The sequence below is a fragment of the Mesoplodon densirostris genome, chromosome 10, assembly GCF_025265405.1.
Source record: "Mesoplodon densirostris isolate mMesDen1 chromosome 10, mMesDen1 primary haplotype, whole genome shotgun sequence".
Classification (NCBI taxonomy): domain Eukaryota; kingdom Metazoa; phylum Chordata; class Mammalia; order Artiodactyla; family Ziphiidae; genus Mesoplodon; species Mesoplodon densirostris.
The window spans coordinates 81,584,556-81,607,603 of NC_082670.1; the positions used below are offsets into that span (position 1 = coordinate 81,584,556).

At 39.9% G+C, this 23,048-nt stretch overlaps 1 protein-coding gene across 13 annotated transcripts in view; it reads right to left on the minus strand.

Moving 5' to 3' along the window:
• Positions 1–23,048, minus strand: part of FHIT (fragile histidine triad diadenosine triphosphatase) — a 1,490,046-nt gene that overhangs the window by 1,441,376 nt on the left and 25,622 nt on the right. For 7 of the 13 annotated variants that reach the window (XM_060109919.1, XM_060109926.1, XM_060109921.1 and 4 more), the window contains 2 exons: positions 18,289–18,408; positions 10,909–10,957 (listed from right to left, as the gene is read on the minus strand). The gene's annotated coding sequence lies outside the window, so the exon portion shown is untranslated. The remainder of the gene's footprint in view (positions 1–10,908; positions 10,958–18,288; positions 18,409–23,048) is intronic. The other 6 variants (XM_060109929.1, XM_060109922.1, XM_060109930.1 and 3 more) reach the window with 1 other exon arrangement.

A 23,048-nucleotide genomic window follows, 5' to 3' on the forward strand; every position in this document is an offset into this window, starting at 1 on the left:
TACGCGGGCCTTTCACTGTCGTGGCCTCTCCCATTGCAGAGCACAGGCTCCGGACGCGCAGGCTCAGCGGCCATGGCTCACGGGCGCAGCCGCTCCGTGGCATGTGGGATCTTGCTGGACTGGGGCATGAACCCGTGTTCCCTGCATTGGCAGGCAGACGCCCAACCACTGCGCCACCAGGGAAGCCCCTATTGGAGGTCTTTATAAACTAGGATTAACATAAAGTTTTTCAGTTTACCAAAACTTGCTTTTTTTAAAAACTGATTGATATACTCCCCCCAAAATGTACCACCAAAATGTCCAGTTCATAGTAAGTAAACACTTACTATGCCCCTGGCACACTGTTTAAGTCCTAGAAAGACATTTGTTGAATTGAATTGAGAACAGCAGAAATATGAAGGTAGAAGATGAAGCACAGTGTGTGCGCAGAGTTGGGAACATGGCCCCTTGGAACTGAAGTGTCCTGTGCAGCCACTTCGCACTGGGAACTCTGGTCTGAAGTGCCGGGTGCAAGGCCTCAGCACTTGGCACCCTAAGAACAAGTGAAACTAGACGAAGCACAAAGGAAAAGGAAAAAACAAAAGGTGGAGACCTTCAAGACAGCAGAGGAGTAAGACGTGGAGATTACCTTCCTCCCCACAAATACATCAGAAATATATCTACATGTGGAACAACTCCTACAGAAAACCTACTGAACACTGGCAGAAGACCTCAGACTTCCCGAAAGATATATATTTTTTTCCTTTATCACTTATTGTGAGTGTGTATGTCTATGCTTCTTTGTATGATTTTGCCTGTATAGCTTTGCTTTTACCATTTCTCCTACGGTTCTGTCGGTCCAGTTTTTTTTTAGTATACTTTTTAGAGCTTCCTATCATTGGTGGATCTGTTTCTTGGTTTCGTTACTCTCTTCTTTCTTTCTTTTTCTTTTCATATTATGTTTTAATTTTTTTATTTTTAATGATTTTCTTGTATTTTTTATTTCAATAACTTTATGTTATGTATTTATTTTTTCTTTCATTTCTTCTCTTTTTCGTTTTTTTTTTTTTTTTTTTTTTTGGTGGTACGCGGGCCTCTCACTGCTGTGGCCTCTCCCGTTGCGGAGCACAGGCTCCGGATGCACAGGCTCAGCAGCCATGGCTCACGGACCCAGTCACTCCGCGGCACGTGGGATCTTCCCAGACCAGGGCACGAACCCGTGTCCCCTGCATCAGCAGGTGGACTCCCAACCACTGCGCCACCAGGGAAGCCCCATTTCTTCTCTTTTTCTCCCTTTTCTTATGAGCTGTGTGGCTGACAGGGTCATGATGCTCTGGCCAGGTGTTAGGTCTGTGCCTCTGAGGTGAGAGAGTCGAGTTCAGGACATTGGTCCACCAGAGACCTCCCAGCTCCACGTAATATCAAAGGGCAAAAGCTCTCCTAGAAATCTCCATCTCAATGCTAAGACCCAGCTCCACTCAACGACCAGAAAGCTACAGTGCTGGACAACCTATGCCAAACAACAAGCAAGACAGGAACACAACCCCACCCATTCGCAGAGAAGCTGCCTAAAATCATAATAAGTTCACAGACACCCCAAAACACGCCACCGGACATGGTCCTGCCCACCAGAAAGACAAGATCCAGCCTCATCCACCAGAACACAGGCAGCAGTCCCCTCCACCAGGAAGCCTACACAACCCACTGAACCAACTTCACCCACTGGAGGCAGACACAAAAAACAACGGGAACTACAAATCTACAGCCTGTGAAAAGGAGACCCCAAACACAGTAAGTTAAGCAAAATGAGAATAAAGAGAAACACACAGCATATGAAGGAGTAAGGTAAAAACCCACCAGACCAAACAAACAAAGAGGAAATAGGCAGTCTGCCTGAAAAACAATTCAGAGTAATGATAGTAAACATGATCCAAAATCTTGGAAATAGAATAGAGAAAACACAATACACAGTTAACAAGGACCTAGAAGAAGTAAAGAGCAAAAAAAAAAAAAATGATGAACACCACAATACATGAAATTAAAATTCTCTAGAAGGAATCAATAGCAGAAAAACTGAGGCAGAAGAATGGATAAGTGACCTGGAAGATAAAATAATGGAAATAACTACCACAGAGCAGAATAAAGAAAAAAGAATGAAAAGAATTGAGGACAGTCTCAGAGACCTCTGGGAAAACATTAAACACACCAACATTCAAATTATAGGGGTCCCAGAAGAAAAAGAGAAAAAGAAGAGGACAGAGGAAATATTTGAAGAGATTATAGTTGAAAACTTCCCTAATATGGGAAAGGGATTAGGCAGTCAAGTCCAGGAAGCACAGAGAGCCCCATACTGGATAAATCCAAGGAGAAACACGCCAAGACACATATCAATCAAACTACCAAAATTTAAATATGAAGAAAAAATATTAAAAGCAGCAAAGGAAAAACAACAAATAACATACAAGGGAATACCCACAAAGTTAACAGCTGATCTTTCAGCAGAAACTCAGCAAGCCAGAAGGGAGTGGCAGGACATATTTAAAGTGATGAAAGGGAAAAACCTACAACAAAGATTACTCTATCCAGCAAGGATCTCATTCAGATTTGACAGAGAAATTAAAACCTTTACAAACAGGCAAAAGCTAAGAGAATTCAGCACCACTAAACCAGCTTTACAACAAATACTAAAGACATTTCTCTAGGCAGGAAACACAAGAGAAGGAAAAGACCTACATTAACAAACCCAAAACAATTAAGAAAATGGGAATAGGAACATACATCTCGATACTTACCTTAAATGTAAATGAATTAAATGCTCCAACCAAAAGACATAGACTGGCTGAATGGATATAAAAACAAGACCAATATATATGCTGTCTACAAAAGACGCACTTCAGACCTAGGGACACAAACAGACTGAAAGTGAGGGGATGGAAAAAGATATTCCATGCAAATGGAAATCAAAAGAAAGCTAGAGTAGCAATTCTCATATCAGACAAAATAGACTTTAAAACAAAGTATTACAAGAGACAAAGAAGGACACTATATAATGATCAAGGGATCAATCCAAGAAGAAGATATAACAATTGTAAATATTTATGCACCCAACATAGGAGCACCTCAACACATAAGGCAAATACTAACAGCCATAAAAGGGGAAATCGATAGTAACACAATCATAGTAGGGGACTTTAACACCCCACTTTCACCACAAAACAGATCATCCAAAACAAAAATAAATAAGGAAACACAAGCTTTAAATGATACATTAAACAAGATGGATTTAAATGATATTTATAGAACATTCCATCCAAAAACAACTGAATACACATTCTTCTCAAGTGCTCATGGAAAATTCTCCAGGATAGATCATATCCTGGGTCACAAAACAACCCTTGATAAATTTAAGAAAACTGAAATCATATCAAGTATCTTTTCTGACAACATGCTATGAGACTAGATATCAATTACAGGAAAAAAATCTGTAAAAAATACAAATACATGGAGGATAAACAATACACTACTTAATAACCTAGAGATCACTGAAGAAATCAAAGAGGAAATCAAAAACTACCTAGGAACAAATGACAATTAAAGCACGACAACCCAAAACCTATGGGATGCAGCAAAAGCAGTTCTAAGAGGGAAGTTTATAGCAATACAATCCTACCTTAAGAAACAAGAAACATCTCAAATAAACAACCTAACCTTACACCTAAAGCAATTGGAGAAAGAAGAACAAAAAAACCCAAAGTTAGCAGAAGGAAAGTAATCATAAAGATCAGATCAGAAATAAATGAAAAAGAAATGAAGGAAACGATAACAAAGATCAATAAAACTAAAAGCTGGTTCTTTGAGAAGATAAACAAAATTGATAAACCATTAGTTAGACTCATCAAGAAAAAAAGGGAGAAGACTCAAATCAATAAAATTAGTAATGAAAAAGGGGAAGTAACAACCGACACTGCAGAAATACAAACAATCATGAGAGATTACTACAAGCGACTACATGCCAATAAATTAGACAACCTGGAAGAAATGGACAAATTCTTAGAAATGCACAACCTTCGGAGACTGAACCAGAAAGGAATAGAAAATATGAACACACCCATCACAAGCACTGAAATTGAAACTGTGATTAAAAATCTTCGAACAAACAAAAGCCCAGGACCAGATGGCTTCACAGGCGAATTCTATCAAACATTTAGAGAAGAGCTAACACCTATCCTCAGACTCTTCCAAAATACGCAGAGGGAGGAACAGTTCCAAACTCATTCTACGAGGCCACCATCACCCTGATACCAAAACCAGACAAAGATGTCACAAAAAAGAAAGTTACAGACCAATATCACTGATGAACACAGATGCAAAAATCCTCAACAAAACACTAGCAAACAGAATCCAACAGCAAATTAAAAGGATCATACACCATGATCAAGTGGGGTTTATCCCAGGAACACAAGGATTCTTCAAAATACGCAAATCAATCAATGTGATACACCATATTAACAATTTGAAGGATAAAAACCATATGATCACCTCAATAGATGCAGAAAGGGCTTTTGACAAAATTCAACACTCATTTATGATAAAAACCCTAGAGAAAGTAGGTATAGAGAGAACTTAACTCAACATAATAAAGGCCACATATGACAAACCCACAGCCAACGTCGTTCTCAATGGTGCAAAACTGAAACCATTTCCTCTAAGATCAGGAACAAGACAAGGTTATCCACTCTCACCACTATTATTAAACATAGTTTTGGAAGTTTTAGCCATGGCAATCAGAGAAAAAAAAGAAATAAAAGGAATCCAAATTGGAAAAGAAGAAGTAAAGCTGTCACTGTTTGCAGATGACATGATAGTAAACACAGAGGATCCTAAAGATGCTACCAGAAAACTACTAGAGCTAACCAATGAACTTGGTAAAGTAGCAGGATACAAAATTAATGCACAGAATGCACAGAAAACTCTTGCATTCCTATACACTAATGATGAAAAATCTGAAAGAGAAATTAAGGAAACACTCCCATTTACCATTGCAACAAAAAGAATAAAATACCTAGGGATAAAGCTATCTAAGGAGACAAAAGACCTGTATGCAGAAAACTATAAGACACTGATGAAAGAAATTAAAGACAATACAAACAGATGGAGAGATATACCATGCTCCTGGATTGGAAGAATCAACATTGTGAAAATGACTCTACTATCCAAAGCAATCTACAGATTCAATACAATCTCTACCAAACTACCAAAGGCATTTTTCACAGAACTAGAACAAAAAATTTCACAATTTGTATGGAAACACAAACGACCCCGAATAGCCAAAGCAATATTGAGAACGAAAAACGGAGCTAGAGGAATCAGGCTCCCGGACTTCAGACTATACTAAAAAGCTACGGTCAATCCAGACAGTATGGCACAAAAACAGAAATATAGATCCATGGAACAGGATAGAAGGCCCAGAGATAAAACCACACACATATGGTCACCTTATCTTTGATAAAGGAGGAAGGAATGTACAGTGGAGAAAGGACAGCCTCTTCAATAAGTGGTGCTGGGAAAACTGAACAGCTACATGTAAAAGAATGAAATTAGAACACTCCCTAACACCATACACAAAAATAAACTCAAAATGGATTAAAGACCTAAATGTAAGACCAGACACTATCAAACTCTTAGAGGAAAACATAGGCAGAACACTCTATGACATAAATCACAGCAAGATCCTTTTTGACCCACCCGCTAGAGAAATGGAAATAAAAACAAAAATAAACAAATGGGACCTAATGAAACTTAAAAGCTTTTGCACAGCAAAGGAAAACATAAAAAAGACGAAGAGACAACTCTCAGAATGGGAGAAAATACTTGCAAATGAAGCAACTGACAAATGATTAATCTCCAAGATATATAAGTAGCTCATGCAGCTCAATATCAAAAAAACAAACAACCCAATCCAAAAATGGGCAGAAGAACTAAATAGACATTTCTCCAAAGAAGACATACAAATTGCCAACAAACACATGAAAGGATGCTCAACATCACTATCATTAGAGAAATGCAAATCAAAACTACAATGAGGTATCACCTCACACCAGTCAGAATGGCCATCATCAAAAAATCTACAAACAATAAATGCTAGAGAGGGTGTGGAGAAAAGGGAACCCTCTTGCACTGTTGGTGGGAATGTAAATTGATACAGCCATTATGGAGAACGGTATGGAGGTTCCTTAAAAAACTAAAAATAGAACTACCATACGACCCAGCAATCCCACTACTGGGCATATATGCTGAGAAAACCATCATTCAAAAAGAGTCATGTACCAAAATGTTCATTGCAGCACTACTCACAATAGCCAGGACATGGAAGCAACCTAAGTGTCCAGTGACAGATGAATGGATAAAGAAGATGTGGCACACAAATACAATGGAATATTACTCAGCCATAAAAGGAAACGAAATTAAGTTATTTGTAGTGAGGTGGATGGACCTAGAGTCTGTCATACAGAGTGAAGTTAAGTCAGAAAGAGAAAAACAAATACTGTATGCTAACACATATATATGGAATCTGAAAAAAAAAAAAAAGGTTCTGAAGAACCTAGGGGCAGGACAGGAATAGAGACACAGACGTAGAGAATGGACTTGAGGACACGCGGAGGGGGAAGGGTAAGCTGGGATGAAGTGAGAGAGTGGCATGGACATATATACACTACCAAATATAAAATAGATAGCTAGTGGGAAGCAGTCACACAGCACATGGAGATCAGCTCAGTGCTCTGTGACCACCTAGAGGGATGGGATAGGGAGGGCGGGAGGGAGATGCCAAGAGGGAGGAGATATGGGGATATATGTATATGTATAGCTGATTCACTATGTTACACAGCAACAACTAACACACCATTGTAAAGCAATTATACTCCAATAAAGATGTTTTAAAAAATTTGCATAAAAAAGAGCACCATGGGGGGGGGCTGGTAATTGAGGGGAACTTAATGAAGGGTGTGAGCAAGGTTAAGGGAAACCAAGAAGAGACAACAGTATCCTGGAGTTAGCAGAAATGAACTGCTAATTTAAAGGGGCAAAAGGAAGGAGCAGTTACCAAATAGTAGAAAAAAGCTGCAGCTGCAGAAGAGAGGCCCCCAACAAGAGCTCTGGTGGCCTTCCTTAGAGGAATACAGCCACTGTCAACCCGCAGTGCTGCAAGGAAGGTAGGGGATAATATTCCAACCTTGCATTCTCCGATTTTTGCCCAGTGCCTTCCTTTGGCTACTCCAGTGGAAAGCCAGAGAGCAAGGGAGCCCAGGGTATGCTGACAATAAGTCAGCCTCCTGGGACACACAGCATTTCAGAGGAATGAGAGCTGGAGGCACAAACAGAGAATTCCAGCACAAGCACTATGCAGAGTTTTGTTTCTATTTTTGTTTTTTTATTTACCTCCCTTTCCTATTCAGCCTCATAAAAGAAGCCTTCGATTTTTCAATCTGTTTAATAAATATAAATAGCATGATATTAACAATAATAATAATACATTGATATTACACAGCACTTTAATTTCCTAAGCACTTTCACATACATTATCTTTACGTCATCCTCAAAACAGCCCTACGCAGTAGATAGGGCAAGGGTTATCCTATTTTACAGGTGAGGAAAACTGAGACCTTAAGAAAAGTTGGGTTTCTTGCCCAGAGTCATAAAGCTAGCAAGCAGCAGAGCCCAAACTAGAAGCATGTTTCCTAATGCTTCAGCTAAGGTTCTTTCCACCATACAATGCTGTCGTGCTATTTATTCACAGTAGGAGTGAAAAATTGATGTCCCTGAAAAAATCATTAACCAGATTTGTTCTAGGCACTGCACAGAACAGAGAAGCAGTCAACAAACAAGACACGAGGGGAAATAGGGCAAATTTGCCCATTCCATTCTCGGGAAACCACAAGCAGTGCCACAGACCTAAGTAACTGAGTTTTCAATCACATTTTACACACCATTGAAAAGAAGGTGTTCAGTAGGGCAAGAAAAGTGTTCAAAAGAGCAATAAAAATTCAGGCTAAAGTATAAAAATATTTAAATAGTTTTGTTTTGGGATGCTGGGATAAGTAGAAGGAAATCATAGTCCCTTCACAATACCCATGCCACAAAGAGACCAGGCCTCCAGAAATTGGAAGGATGACCTCTTTGCTTCTCTTCTCAATTCCAACTCTACCCCCACATATACACATATCCTTTGAGAGCTTCGAGAAGCAGCCAAAAGTGACTTCTTTTTACCAAACACAAGAGTAGTGGAGAGTCCAACAAAATAGCCCACTTTTGAAATAATAATTGAGAACTCTTCACCTTATGTAATCTGCTGCAAAACGTTCAGCTACTTATATATGATGGAAGAGAGTAGTGAATAAATATTTACTGTAAGCCTCCAAACACACCCCACTTATTCCAAATTTAGCTCCCTAATGTGTAAACTACTCTATTAGGGTTCTGTGACTGCAAGCAACAGAAACCAACTGACTAATTTAAGAAGGATTATGGGAAGGAAATTGGAGGCTCAGCAAATCCATGGAAGACTAGAAAATAAGGGTTGAACACCATCAGTGACCAAGACAGATGTGGAAGCTGGGAAATGGGAACTGCTACAGTGGTCTCATGGCAGGTACTGTCAGGGCAGAATGCCAACTGGGAGAAAGGAGAATCCTTTAGCTCAAGATTCAAATTCCAAAGAAGAAGCACCCATTAACCAAGCTTGTGGTCATGCACCTATCCTTAGGCTGACTGTAGGGCCCTGAGTAGGGTCCCTGGGTACAGTTCCACTACTGTAATTACTTCAAAAGAAAATAAAGTGCAGTTAAAAAGGGAAAACATACATGACAGGAAAAAAAGGGGAGGGGGAAGAAGTTCCTCTAAACTTAATAAGGTTTTCTTCAAAAATTCCTCAATCTAACTAGTAGCAATAGATCACTCACTTCCTAAGACTATATTAATTAGTTGTTGCCCACACACAGCCAAAGATAGTGTTTACCCTGACACCAACAAAACTTCAACCTGACAACTTTTTACTTACAGAGGCCTCACTTCTCATATTACCTGAAAGTTATTTTTTCATTTGATTCTTAAAGCCAAAGCAGAATTTGCCCTTCTTTAGTAACAATATGCTCATTTCTGAAACATTATCCTTACACTTCCAAAAAGAACAGACTCCACAAAATATCTAATGAATAAATCCATAAGGATGCTAACGCTGATGATGATGATGATGACAGTAATATTAACAAGAGCAGCAACAGCTAATATCTACTGAGTAGTTATCATGGACCAGCACCTGTTCTAAGCCCTCAACACATAATAATTCATTTAGGCTCCACAACCTTAGGAGCGAAATACTTTTACTTCCATTTCACAAAGTAGGAAACTGAAACACAGAGGGGGTGAATAACTTGTCCATGGTCCAATAGCTCATAAAAGTCAAACCAGAACTAAATCCATGTCTGACTCCAGATTACCAGAATAACAAAGGGTTTTCATTGAGAGGAGAGGAAATAGACTGTACCAGTGTGAAAATACTTTCCAAGAAGAATGAGAGCACCATAACTGTACCTAAACATCTCAAGGTTCTGAAGACTGCTACATCATCACTAACTCCAACAGTTTATGAGAATTTATTTCTAAAAGCTATCAAGTATTGCTTTATTCCAAGATGTGGCTCAATGTCCAGAGATGTGTAAGTTATATGGTTGAATATAAGAATTCTCTACTTCTTAAGATATTTTTTTCTTCACTAGTGGCCAACCATTACAGAAAAATTCCAAGCCAACCAGCTTTCATGCACCAGAGTTTAATCATCCCAAAGCAAATCCTCAAAACAATATTTTTATAGCTCATGTTTGGATTATTCAAAGGGGGTTTTCTCCAATTTCCCTGTAAAATTCCTTTTCACCCTCAAAATAAACATTAAAAATTCAGCTCCAGAAGTAGATTTGTCATAAAGTTAGGAATAACTTAAAATATAAAGTAAATCAAAATGGCTCTTCCAACTTTAACTAAAGTGGTCACGGTCATGATTCCCGTAATAAAAATGACAGAAAAAAAAAAACCTAAAATTGTCAAAAACATAATTGATGATGAAAACAAATGTAAAATTATGGCATATTTCACCCTGGCCACCAAAGACTTTTGATGAAACTGCAGCCCTATAATTCCCCGGAATGAATTCTTTAAATTAAAATACTTCATGCAGAACAGAAATTAAACAATGACTCAAAGAACAATGCTGTACAGAGGTATGCTTATAAATATACCTAGGAAAGAGGAAACAATTACATTTTTCCATGTAAAAAGCAACTCGATTGTAATGTTTCACAGGAGTAGGTACTTTCCCCATTGCTTCAAACTTGGAAGTTCATTTCCTTAACTCACTTAGCGTCCAAAGTGACTGGGTGGAATGAAATTAGCTACACCAAACTGGCTAACTTTCTCCTTTCTACAAAACTAGCTATTCCACACAATGGCACAACTGACTTTAATGATAAATTTCATCCAACGCAATTGAAATGCCACTTTGAATTTTATCTTAAATGCTTTATTTGGCCAGCTGGTTTTATTTAACTATTGACCAGAAGTGGTACGAGTGCATTCTTTTTCCATCTAGCATTAATCTTAGTAAATTTAGCTCCATTGGAATGTCTTAACTGCTGAGAAGAAAGCAAAAGTCAGCAAGCATACAATTGCATTTGGCTACCCTCAGCACATCATTTTATTTCCTCCTGCTCTCTGCTAACTATTGCTCAGCACTTTTGCCTATGAGGGAGGACAAGCAGGTGGTTAAGGAAGATGTCCTGTCAGCTATATCTTTAATCCGAGTGTTTAAATCTCTGAATAAAAGAAAAATCAATGTTGTAAAGGCAATGTTTGTCAAGGCCATGTAATAAATACACTTACCTTTACAGACTGTTCTCAATGGATTTCCCTTCTTTGCTGAGCTTCAAAGCTACAAAGAGATAAAAACGAAAGCAGTGAGTTATCTGCGAGTAAAACAGCAAACGTTTTCTCTCCACGTCTCTAAGTAGAATTTCCATATGCCATGGTATGTGATGCTAGCCAAATAAACCACTGATAAAACTTTGTGCCTCATACCTCCTGTACAAGAGGTCAGTGAAAGACAAAGTCGTAAACTGAAAATGGCACACACATCTACCCAGAATTGACTCACACAAACCTGGCCAGACCTATAGTCAAATCTTTTGGGGTGTGAACTCCTCAACAGAACGGAGGAGTGCAGAGATGAAATAGCTTATGAAGTGCAGAGATGAAAATCAAATTAAACATTATGCAGCACACTAGATCTGACCGAGCATTTTATTTTCTTACATCTTTTAGCGCCATCTTTCTTGCACACTCTATTTCCATTTCCCTGGGAGTTTTACTTGGGGGAGTCTATTCCATTTATATGGCGTGCATGTCCCTCCCAATCCAGACCTCACCACTTGCCCCTATGAGTAAATGTGTGCAAGCTTACACATACAATCTTCCTTCCTCTAGGTAGAGCGTAGCCTTCTCTCGGTAGTGAGAAATTCATAAAACAGAGGAGCCAAACTTGGCATTTCAAATCAAATCTAGGCATGTTAAGCTCCCTGCAACCAAAACATACAATGTGCTGACCACACACAAGTCAATATGATAGGAGATGTGGTAAACTATAGTTGCCAAGCAACAGTAATAACTTAAGGTTTCAAGGGGCTGATTCTATAGTAGTCCAACATTACTCATATGTTGACTCCATGGTCAAAAATAAATGGAATATGCCTATTTCTTTCATTCATGGCTAGGTCCTAACATCTCTTAAGGTATAGTAGTTGGGAATGGTCAACTACTTCATGGTTTTCCCATGTTTTTTTGTGTTTTTTTTTTTTTCCCTTTAATGTCCTAAGTAACTGCTTTAGCTCCTACTGGGCTATTTCCCTTCACATCCCCCTATCCCACTATAGAACCCATTACCACTGATGCACGACCACCAAAGAACAAGGCCAGACTTGTGGGCTATGATGTAAATCTTGGAATATTAATGCAGGAGATAAGGCCCCTCCATGGGACACCATCAAAATTTCTCCTTCCCTCTGTGTTATGTGGATTGCAATAGAGTTGGGGGAAACATAATTTGGGGAAGACTAGATAAAATAGTATAATACTACATTTTATAAAGTCTGAGAGATTTATGGTCTGACAACATAGAGATTGAGCTGTATCCGTTTCTATCCCAAACACCAAGAAATGCTAAACAAAATATAGCTCAAAAGCAAGGGAGGGGACCTATATGAAAAAATAATGAATGCAAATTTTCTAGAATGAAAGACATGAATCCTCTTGAAAAGGCATACCGAGACCTCAACAAGATAAATAAAAGCAAATCTACAGGTAGATACAATAGAAGGAAACAGCAGAACACCAGAGATAGAAAGAAAGCCTTAAAGTCAACCAGAGAGAAAAAATAGACTCCTTGCAAAACAACTTGTCATAAGCAAAAATAAAAGCAAGACAGCAGTGGAATGACATGTCCTAAGTTCCAAGTGAAAAAAAGTTCAAGGAAAATTCTATAGCCATGCTAAACCAATTATCATTCAAGAATGAGAGAAATAGGGCCTCCCTGGTGGCGCAAGTGGTTGAGAGTCCGCCTGCCGATGCAGGGGATACGGGTTCGTGCCCCGGTCTGGGAGGATCCCATATGCCGCGGAGCGGCTGGGCCCGTGAGCCATGGCCGCTGAGCCTGCGCGTCCGGAGCCTGCGCGTCCGGAGCCTGCGCGTCCGGAGCCTGTGCTCCGCAACGGGGGAGGCCACAACAGTGAGAGGCCCGCATACCGCAAAAAAAAAAAAAAAAAAAAAAAAAGAATGAGAGAAATAAGGACATTTTTCAGGAAAAAAAAATTATTTCCTGCTCACAGTAGTTTACTTTTGCTGAAAGGAATACTAAAAGATATACTTGAATAATAAGGAATTGATCCCAGAAGGAAAGAGGAAAAGCAATGGTGAAAAAATAAATTAGCAAGTATGACAGTAAATCTAGTAAATTCAATAATAAATAATGGGTATTGGATAATAATTACTAAACCCTGCTTGTCGAGAACCTACAATAGCAATAATAACCAATTTTTAGGGTTTGCAAATAAGATGAAATGAGTGGTTGGCCACAATCATATGGAATAAAGGAGGGGGGAATGAATTGTTTAGGAGGAAAAGATACTGATTAAGTTGTTAAAAATATGCAGTACAGCTACTGATGAACTTGTTAAAGATAACTAGCATTTCTTTCTCTATGTAAATAACCAAAGACATCCTTTCATATATGCTCAAAGGGACATGTACAAGAATGTTTCTAGCATCAATGCTAGAATGGCAAGAAATACTGAAACAGAAACAGGTATTAACAGTACAATGAATAAACACATTTTTATAGATTCTTACAATGGAATATTACACAACTTTGAGAAATCAATGAATCAGTTACACACATCAACATGTATGCCTTTCAAAAATATGATGTAAAACAAAAGAAGTCACAAAAGACTGTATATATTATTCCGCATATAAGATATTCAAAAAGGCAAAAATAAATACTATCTTGATTTGAAATATTACATGTAAGTGGCAAAAACTATGAAGAAAAGCAAGGGAATGAATGATTTATACAGAATTCAGGCTATATTTACCTTGAGAGTGAGGAAGGAGATTGTAATGGGGAAACGGTCTAACAGGATTCTGGAATATGGTAATGCTCTATTTCTTGGCTTGGGGACAGGTATCTGGATGTTCAGTTTATTATTTTCTTTAAACTGTAGATACACACTTTCAAAAATTATTTTGTATGTATATTCTATTTCACGATTTTAAAACACATAAGAGTAATCACCAGAAGAATTGAAGTATCCAAACCAGTGAAGGGAACAATCTAGAGAATAGAAAACTCAACCAATTCTTTTTCTGTAGAAGACTGGAATGGGATGGAGAAAGAAACAAAGGAAAACACAGTGAACAGAAAACACAAAAGAAAATATTTAAAAAGAAGTTCAAATATGTCAGTAATCAGAGTAAGTGGATTAAATGCATCTGTTAAAATAAAATTTTTTCAAAATGAATTTTTTAAACCTTGCTATGTGATGTTTATAAGAAATACATCTAAAACAGAAAGAGATTTTGAAAGGACAAGTACAGAAAACTATATACCAAGCAAATAGGAACCAAAAGAAAGTTGGTGGAAGTAAGTTAATATTAGGCAAAATACAAGTTAGTAATAATAAAATAGGCATTTGCATTGGCTACGTATTGCTACAAAGCCAACTACCTAACAATTAATGACTTCATAATAATAAGTTATTATCTCTTATGCTTTCTATGGAACAAGAATCCTGACAGGGTGCAGTGAGCCGACTTTTTTGTATGCTACAGTGCCTGAGGCCTCAGCTGCGAGCCTTGAAAGTTGGGGCCTGGAATCATCTGAAGCTTCACCCCCTCAAATGCCTGCCAGTTGCTGAGGGTTAGCTGAGACTTTAGCTGGGACTATCAGCTGAAACACCTCCTTGTGGCCTCTACATGGGGTGTGCCCCTCATCACCACATGGTGGCTGGGGTTAAGCCGTTACCTTCAGGGCAGTGTCCGTATACTCCAGCTGCTGAGGCCTCCATGGTCTGGGACCCATGAAGACTGCAACCGCTGCCATTAGGTCACAGAGGTGGGGACGTGGGAAAGGTCCGCGGCTACTTCAAGCCCTGGGCCCCGCCACTGGGCGAGGGCTCTGGAGCTCTGCAGACACAGCCCTAGTCCTGTCCCTGGGCCCCCCAGGTCACCTGCCGGTCCCGAGGCCGGGTTCCGGAGAGGCCTGGGGAGAAGGCCGCGAGCCGCCTCTCACCACACTCCCTGGCCGGCGGGCAATGGCGCGCGAACGGCTCTCGCGCGAACGGCTCTCGCGCGAACGGCTCTCGCGCGAACGGCTCTCGCGCGAACGGCTCTCGCGCGAACGGCTCTCGCGCGAACGGCTCTCGCGCGAACGGCTCTCGCGCCCGCTCTGCCCCTTTTACAATGTAAACGTCATTGAGGAACTGAACGAGGAACTGAACGAGGAACTGTTCTGTGGACTGAGACAGAATTCAGTTTGGAGTCGGTTAAGAAATAAGTGGAAATCATTAAAATGAAGACAGTGAGTAAGGACAATATTAGACACGTTTGGGTGTGAAGGAGAGGAAAGAGTAGCAACTGGAGGACAAAGGGCTGAAAGAGGGTTTCTTTGTACAGTTCGTAAACAGAAAAAACCTGAGCACGTGTCAAGGTGATGAGCAGATACAGTTGAAACTAAGAGGCTGAAAGCAGAAGAGTGAGAAAGGGTAGCCAATACTGAAGGTTCGTTCCCAGAAAGGTAAAGGGACAGGTGGTGGGACTGGTCTTAAAACAGAGCTTTGTTGTCTCCTTAATCATAAAATGCCTTGTGACAGGCATGCATGCTATTGTCTTAAATTATTACCTTCTCCTGTGTTTATATTTTATGACCTTAATGAATGTCTAAGCTCTTTAAAACCTATGGCTTTCATTGCTTAAACCAAACTCACCCTGCCCAGGCATTGTGAGCCCCAGACTCTATGCTAGCACTAAATAGTCATTCAGTCAATACTTGTTGAATAAACAAGCACAGCTGACCCTTGAACGGGATGTTTGAACTACACTGGTCCACTTATACATGGATTTTCTTTTCAATAACTATGTACTACAGTACTACACTGTTCGTGGTTATTGAATCCACAGAATCTCGTATATGGACACACATATGGAAGGCTGATGATAAGTTATACACAAATATTCAACTGCTCGGCACCCCAAACCCCCTCTGTGTTCAAGAGTCAGCTGCACAAGTGGATTCCACAGTCTTTGTGTATACCTCTGGCACCCAAACATTTGTCCGTTTATGTATGCTAGATATCTGAAGTAGGAGCAGGTCAGGATCAGAAAACTCTCGCTCTAGTGCCCAAAGTACTTATCTCTGGACAAAAGTCAAGAATAGCCACTCAAACTAGTCCTCTCTTTCCCATGTTTACCTTGACCCCAAAATCCAAAGACCTAAACTTCTACTGGCCATTAAAACATTTTCACCTGCAGCTACAATGCATTTTACCTTTTCCCAGTTTCCCTCATGCCTAACTCATCCCCATTTTGTTGTAGAGCAGGTGGACTCTCTAACCTTCATATGACCTTCTGCAAGACACAGATTAGATTTAAATGAACCCAAAGAGGTTTAGGCTTCAGCTGCTCCCAAAAGACATAATCACGGAGGCAGAGCAGTACAGGCCAATGACACACTGATTTATCTGAGTGGTTTTCCAGAGCATAGCTGCCCAGAAAACCTTTATCAACACCAAGCCCCTCACTCCATTATCCAGCCTCCAGGTAAATACTGGCCTGAATTTAAACATCTTTCTCAAATATAAAAACCTCCTTTGACTGTGATTTATCTTCCCCCAATTAAAACCTATCTTTGGGAACCATCCAACTGCACCTTCCTTAAGGCAACATTGCCTGGAACTGAGAGATTTGCATCCACTGCTGCATTCTGCAGCCCTCACCTGACTTGACTGCCACATTAAGCGATTGGTTATTGACCTTTAAGTCTTTAACAATTATGTATATACCTAGGAAAGAAGTCTGTTCACTCAGGAATTAAGACAAGACACAAGAATGAAGACAGTGAATAAATTCAGCCCTCATTTCTGTTCTTATGCTATGCTCAGTGAGCTGTTGCTCCAGATGAATTATTGCAACATTCTTTCAAATGATAGCCAATTTTCAACTACGAGAAGATTCTTAAAACCTTTTTCTACATATCGGTGAAAACCAGGCAGCTGGAAAACATAGCCTTGGTTAAACTACGTGATGATAAATGAATATTTTAAACACATGAAATTATTTGAGAATCTGCAGACTGATTTAAACCCTCACAACAAACAACAGAAAAGATCCCCCAAACCTGAGACTTCTCAGATGTATTCCCAGAAATTTTATTTCAGTTTATATGCCTGTATTTCTTAAAGGGTAATTTTCAGAATTTGTGAAACTGATGTATTTAGAGTTGAGGGGGGAGATCGGAATATTCCTTAGGTTTGTTATTCACATGGATAACTGATCAATATTGTCAAAATGTAAATGAAACTCTTTTCAACAGACCCTAAGTTCAAGAAAGATACAGACCACATTTTTTTTTTTTTTGGCCAGCACCTCATTTTTATTTCAAACAAAAGCATCGAACGTCTATAAAAGAACCTCTTATAGGTGTGGTGATTCAGACCACACCTTTCTTGCTCCTTGTTGAATCTACATCCTCTAAGACAGTGTCAACATACACCCAAGGAAATTTGCTTAAAGGGATATTATGTTTGTGTTATTATTGAAAACACTGAAAATTCTTTACTTGAGATTAACTTTTATTTTTGTTCTTTCTTTCTCATTTTCTTAATTTGTACTCTAGGCTTTTTTAAGATAAAAAGATATCTCTCTACAGATGTCTACACTTCTGTGGCCTGAGACACACACAAACACACACACACACACACAAATATAACACAACTCATCCTCACCACACCTGTTCAATGCTGTAATATTTGCCAGGCATTGGAAAAATAAATTTGCCAAGTAGCATGAGCCCTGGAAAATCATTAGGTGACATCTGAGGAGCAGAATACCAGTCAACCAATAATTAACATCTTAACATGCAGAGAGTTAGAGACAAATCAAATTCCATGAAATCTCGGGGAGCATGACCCTGGCCAGGTTGGCACCCTGGCTGTGGGGGAAGTCAGTGGCTTTGTCTGACCGTAAGACAGGGCTGGAAGTACCGTGGCTAGTCTAATCCTAGGAAGAGACACTCTGACAACGTGACATTTGCACAGGGATGCCCTAACGTGGCCCTAGTATGTTTTCTTAGAATGAGATGACATTTCAAGTCAAACAGTCTGCTCCCAATAGCATAAACCCTCCCCAAACTCTAATAACCTGAATTTGAGACAAAGAGGTTCATCTCAGAGAGAAACTGAGGTTGTATGGATGTAACATTAAAATAATCAATTTTTAAGTAAGGTTAAGCCAGATATTCAGTGTTTAGCCTCATTCGTTATCATTCCAGAATTTCATAGACCTCAGATCGCCTTAGTCTAAAAAACAGTTCTTGTTTGAGCAAAACCCTGTTCCTGGAGTATCCATATGGATACTTTTCAATGAACACGGAATCTAGTTTAAAAATTGTGCTACCACAAGGTGTGGCAAGTGAGTGTCAGTGCATTGTGTCCTCACCAAACCCCTGCTGCCTGGAACTGCTGTCCACATGTGCGTCCATCCAAGGATGTAGGGCTACTGCGGTTACTGCTGCCTCCAGCCTATCGAAGGTCACCTTTCTTACACAGCTGATTCATTCTAAAGGAAGAAACAGAGAGGTTGGAGAACACCAATTCCCTATTTGGTTTCTGCAGTTGTCTACGTAACTTGGGGAACTCGCCCTTAAGAGGAGTCCAGAATGAAGGGCCCCACCTCCAAACAGACTGCCAGTCCTCAGGGTAAATGCTCTACCTCTACCATGTGGCCTGCATGTGCCTGGTTTGAATCTGCTTCCACCCTAAGCCAAGGGTGACTGTTCTGCCAGCCCCCACTCCACTCCACTACAGGGTCAGGCAGCAGGCTCCTGGCCCAGTGCTTGAATGGCCCAGTGATGTCACTGCCGAGAGGGAGTCTGGTTGTGCCCTCCTCTAAACTCTCCATCTGGAAGATTCTCTGGCCTCCTTCCCTCTCATTTTTAATCTGATAGACTCTGCTGGACAGGGAAACTCAGAGCAAACCAAAGTTCACCTTCCCTTCCCTGCTTCTCAGCTGGGATAATCACAGGGGCAGAACGAGATTGGCAGGGACCAGGATGCCAGGAATTAAATGAGGGTCCCTGACCATTGGACCACATTAGTCCTGCCTTCCAAAGTCTTAATTAGTCCTCCTCCGCCTGGCACACCCACTTGCCTTTGGAACCCAGAGAGGTGGCTGGGTCAGATGCCATGCCCACAGCAAGTACTCAACAAAATATTGGTTGAGAATGGCAGCCACAAACGCCTGCTGGCTCACGGCTTTGCAACAACAGTCAGTTTTGAGGTCTGAGCCCCAGCAGCAAGATTTCTGCTCCTCTTTGTAATGCAGAGAATTCTAGCAGCCATATTCCGAGTGATATTCAGCTACCAGCTCAATTTGGAAGCAAAATGATCTTAACAAACAGTGGCAGACTTGACAAACAGGCTCTTGAGCCTGGGGACCAAAACAAAGGACAAAAAGAAAGAGAAAGGAAGGGTTGATGGAAAGTGGAAGAGAGGAAAATGAACACTGCAAAGAGAATTGAGCAGGATTAAGGGGCTAGACACCTCAGTTCTACAGGTCTGAAATGAGCGGGGAACATAACAACAGACTCAAGAGATGGAAACAGTGGGTGGGGGGGAGTCACCGAAAGGGGACAGAGCGGCATCTTTTGGGAATTCTGATGCTGGGACAGACTCAGGGCTAGCAGTGGAATAGATGCAACAGTAAGTAACATTTGAGAGGTTTCAAAAGACAATGAGTCTTAATTCTGTCTTGTTTTGCCCTTCTTAAACTGTAGTGACACACCAAAATTTGCTATTTTTCTAAGAGGACATTGACAGATACAATGTTAACTCTGAATACATTTTTTCCCTCTGCATTCATTGTCTCTGGCCCTTATCCACAGGCCTATTGCAGACTAAATTGGATTTTGGATCACTGGTACTGAGGCGCTGCAATTAATTAACAATAGAAACATAATATTTATATCCAGGCCTAACAACATCTGACATTTAAACTATTCCGCCAGTCAGGCAAATTCCATTCGACAAATTTTCATTTTAATGAACATGACAGGCCACAGTTTACATGATAGGCCAAGAAGCAGAACAGAGTTGATCTCTTGGCATGTGCTTTCAAGGCCTGGCCATGCTGCAACAGAAACAAGCTGGGGAAACTGTCAGAATAATAGAAAGACCAGGACCCCAGTTCCGCTCAGACAGACCAAGGATACATGCCCCCCAACAAAGATCCTAGTATGAAACTGTCCTTGCTTCTGTGCAAGCTCAAAGTGAAACACCTACTGCCCCTTATGATCCACTGGATAATTTTTCTATCTTTGGGCTGCTGACATTTTCTTTGGGGTACTAAAATCCCTTAGTCCTTCCTAATTAAAAAGTGATAAACGTTTTGCAAGACATCCAATAATGTGCAAAGTACACAAGAGTTGGAACTGATGCAGCTTTTTCAGTTGGCACAAGACTAGCCTTCCGTATTCTGCCAGATGGTGTATCTCAGTAAGTCCCCAATCCCTGAATCAAGTGAGGGGCACTGTCAATATGATGCTGAAGAAGAGACTTTTTAAATGCCATCTTATTTTGCATTATACTAACACCAAAGGCCTAACATTTTTTTCTTGCTGAAACTTTCATAGTTAAAGAAGTTTTCATTTTTCTATGACTCATTATTCAAGCAGACAGAAGATGGTACACATGAGGAGAAAAATTCCATCCCCATAAGAACTGTGTAAATTTGCTGAAAACCAATATCAAAGACCAGATCTCCTAGCCTGAACTCCTATCACTCCTGTATGGATCACTGGTCTAAAGGATGCTGGGTGACACAGTGTGGATTTCTCCAAACCCATCTACACTACCCCAAAAATGTGGATATAAAGGACAGAGATGAAGATGGAAAATGTAGAGAGAACAAGGCAGTTAGAAGCTTAAAAGATGTGAGAAACAGATAAAGTCAGTGAAAAACCAACAGCAAATTGTCAACAGGAGCCCTTCTTATTGGAAAGGCCATGTATTTCTATTTCACATATTTAAAACGCTCTTTATCTCAGCTTTTACATCAATTTAAAAGAACTGAAATAAAGTTCTACTTTTCAAGTAAAGACTTCTTTGGAATATGGATTTGGTTCCAATCTTAGCAATTGAAATAGCCACCTTCCCAGTGACTTGTTTTCAAGCAATGGCTCTGAATAGATCCAAAATGATAACTATGCTCCATGTCACTTCTAGATATGGTCATGATACTAGAACATTAAGTCCTGAAAGGATAACAGCATTTCCATTATTATAACCAGGTTTAAAATCAGTAAATTTTCAGTCAAGTCGATAACATGTACGTAGAGTATGGACACACACACAGACACACAAACACAAGTTATACTAACAATCAGGTTTTTGAGTTATTTACATGCAACCCCTCACGTATAACAAACACTATGAGATAAGTACTATTATGAACCCAATTACACACTGAGGAGAGGGCAATTAGAGTTAACTGATTTCCCTAAGAGGTGAAATCCAAGGTCACAGGCAGGTAAGTGGTAGAGGTGAGGTGCAATGCCAAGCCTGCCTCCCTCCAGAGCCTGTGCTCTACATAACCCAGTGGCATATGACGGCATCTGCAAGGGAGACAGCATGAAGAAATTGATTTATTTTGGCAATAGTCAAAATATCTTTTAAATATCAGGTATAAAGCATTTTCAGCCCACCAGATGCTTATTTAATTTTGAAAAATCAATTTTTATGGAGCTGCTCTGAGAAGTAGTTTCATGTTTGTTAACGCCTGGTTATATTCTTGAAAAAGTAGAAGCCTTATAGCAAAAAGATACATTTCTTAAAGTCAGGAAGAAAAACAAGACCCTAACTAGATTGAATTGATAATGTTTGACAGAACACAAATGAATAGAATCTGTAACTTTAACATGCCTTTGCAGGAGGCATGTACTAAAATGCTCATATCAAATTCAGAACACAAAAGATTTAACATGCTTATTGTTGTAAACAAAGGCATTTGGTTAAATGAAAGTTCCATCAAAGCTTAATAACCAAATTCAAGTGAACACAAAGTAAAGGTTTATATACTTTCTGCAGTTTCAGTAATAGCTAATCTAATAATGGTAAATGGAGGGTTATTGTTGATTTCCTTTGCCTCCGTTTCATAAATTAGATAAAGCAACCTGGCAGTTACAGTACTTTAGAGTTTTGTTCGACTAAGTGATTTTAAAGCTATCTCAAAATATAACAAAGTCATGACTTGAATGACTGCTGAACTGTACCCTGCTTTGCGTCACCACATTAGTGCTTTCGACCAGTGTTACGTAAAAAGCTTCCTGTGAACTAAAACTATTCTATAAAGCTCAATTTATATGTACAGGACCAACGATTTAGAAGGCAAAGTGTCACTGATACAGTATTATCTGATATTCCGTTGCACCAGGGCCAAGCTTGTAAAATATAAACTAGAAAAGCAGTCAAGTGTTATTATTTCTTCTGATCCAAAACTCAGGAACAGTAGAATTTCTCTGGTTAATGACTTTTCATAGCACATTTCCAATTTCCTACTACACTTTATTGATCTGGAATACTAAAACGGTTTTCTTCCCTGGCTAAAGAACACACCAAGCTCGTGCCCTGCATCTGGTGGGATACACCTCCAAAGGCACCATGGTGGTGGCATCTCATCAGGCAGCTGAGGGATGGTAACATGAACCAAGGCATTTTCCTTACTGAAAGAATGTTGAATCTCAGGCCTTTTGATAAAAGGAAACACTTTGCCCTCCCTGGGAGGCTAGATACCTGAAGTTCTGAGAGCCGATGAGTTGCCCTTCACAAAAGCAGTCTATTTTCCTGCATTCTCCCCCTGTGCCCTGATACGGTTACTTTCAATTACCCTGATAGCCCAGGAAGAAAAATATCTCTCTCTCCATATTTCATTCACATAATAAGATTCTGCAAGCTGTTCTGTATGACAGATGAGGACCGTGAGCTGAAGCAACTTGTTCTGCCTGTCAGTCTCCAAGAACCCACAGCAATGAGGTACAATCATGATGACATTACTAGAGTAGAAGTGGGTCAAATCCATAGTCACTTTAAAACAGAATGTCAACTGTTTTTTCTATTTCTACTTCAGTAATTTGATGCAGTGGTACCCACCCCCCCCCCAAAAAAGAAAGAGGAGCTCATTGCTATTAGCTTAGTATATATACA